At 45.3% G+C, this 1,784-nt stretch overlaps 1 protein-coding gene across 1 annotated transcript in view; it reads right to left on the minus strand.

Annotated features, from left to right (window-relative positions):
* The window catches only part of LOC102787331 (uncharacterized), a 526,954-nt gene that overhangs the window by 369,147 nt on the left and 156,023 nt on the right, over positions 1 to 1,784 (minus strand). The gene's annotated exons all lie outside the window — the stretch shown is intronic.

A 1,784-nucleotide genomic window follows, 5' to 3' on the forward strand; every position in this document is an offset into this window, starting at 1 on the left:
ACATCTTATTGCTCTTCAAACTGCATCACGTGGACACATGTGATTGTGTATTGTAGTATTGATCCCAATGCTGGTATTAGTACTGGATCAATAACACTGGATGGATGCGTTCAGCATGGAGCCCCTGAGCTGTGTTACAGACAAACATGAAAACTGACAGGTCTGTGTCATTCACAGTCTGTAACACGTCTAAACAACAGAGGCTGACCCAAGTGCCTCAGAGCCAGGCACGCTCACATCACAGCTCTCTAAATAAGCCAGTTTCAAAATAAGAGCTGAAAGCTGTGTTTGGTTGTGTTAGCTTATTATTGTGGAGACTAACATTCAGTGATCATGTGTTCAGACTCATAATGATTACTCTCAGAAATCCTGATCTTTGTATTTACTGTGTGTTGGATCAATAACTGAGATTCATCGTATCACACAGCTGTGCTGCTGCTGCTGGTGATGTCAGCACATCTGGAACAATACGAGGTATCTGCTACCAGACTGAGCAGGACGTGAGACCTGTGGACTGTTTAAAGCTGTCCCTCCACAGCTCACTCAGACCTGATCCACACCTCAGTGATATTCTCTGACTTCCTCAGTAGAGACAGAAACCATTCAGATCTGGGACGATCAGCTGACTGATGATGTCACACAGACTGTGTTTTTCAGGAACAGTGATTCTGATGTGAGCCTGCTAGCTGACAGCAGACCTGATGAAACCACATGTTCACATCTGTGAGGACAGACTGGACTCTTTGACTGCACCTTGGTTCTCCTCAGAGGTCTGTACAGGAGCATGTCCACCCCCACTGAAGATCTCAGTCACTGTGAAACATAGAAAGCTGCTTGTGTAGCCTCTGCCTCACATGTAGATACAGCTACAGGTTTCTCTGTCAGTCAGACTGAAACAGTGTCCTGATGCTGCATCATTCAGCTCTGTGCCCCAGTCAGCATCACTGTGAGCTACCAGTGTCAGTGTTTCTGCCCTTTTCCTGTAACACTACACTCAGCACAGGCTCAGCTGCTATCCAGTGTTGGACTTTGGCTTCAGCTGCTGTGATAGATCCTCTAACATAGATCAGCTCTGCTACATGTTGTTAGATAAGTGCAGCTGCCTGTCATGTCCTGATGTTTCTCTGGCTCAGCAGCTTCTCCATCAGAGGTTCACATGGAGCTGATCCAGTATCTCCAGTAACTGTGTTCTGTGCCTCACTGGTTCATCCTTCTGTCTGTGTGACGTCAGTCAGATGTTGAAGTTAAACTCTGTAATCTTCACTGTGTCACAGAGTTCAGTGAGTCCCGTTATTCACAGTATCAATCAGATCATCAGAGAACAGCTGATCAGCAATCAGTGGTGCCAACAGCACCTCCTGTGGTGAGAGGATGCAATAATGCAATGTAGCATTTTTACACTCAACACTTCCAGTCATGGAAACTGTCTGTTGGATCTGTTTGACGTTGCTTTCTTGTGTTGCTTTCTTGGTTAGAGTTCCTCACAAATGTCCAGATTATTCTTCTAATGAGGCGTCGACCATGTTTTCAGTTCTTTGGAAGAAAACATCGCCCTTTGCCATCCTTACTTTTCTTTGACTTCTTCAAATGCAGCTGAACTCCAGCTGGTATTTTATTGGACTTTGCAGCTGTTTCTGGTCATCAGTTCATTCCTGCAAACCTCTGAACCTGAACAACAATGATGCTGCATTGCTGGCTGATCCCAAAAGGTTGATTCTGTTCATCTGGACGTTTTCACAAACGTTTGCTCACTGATCAGGTGACTTCTTCAGTCTCAGCTGACT

Source organism: Neolamprologus brichardi, chromosome 3, assembly GCF_056152115.1.
Source record: "Neolamprologus brichardi isolate AB-2024 chromosome 3, ASM5615211v1, whole genome shotgun sequence".
In the NCBI taxonomy this organism is placed as follows: domain Eukaryota; kingdom Metazoa; phylum Chordata; class Actinopteri; order Cichliformes; family Cichlidae; genus Neolamprologus; species Neolamprologus brichardi.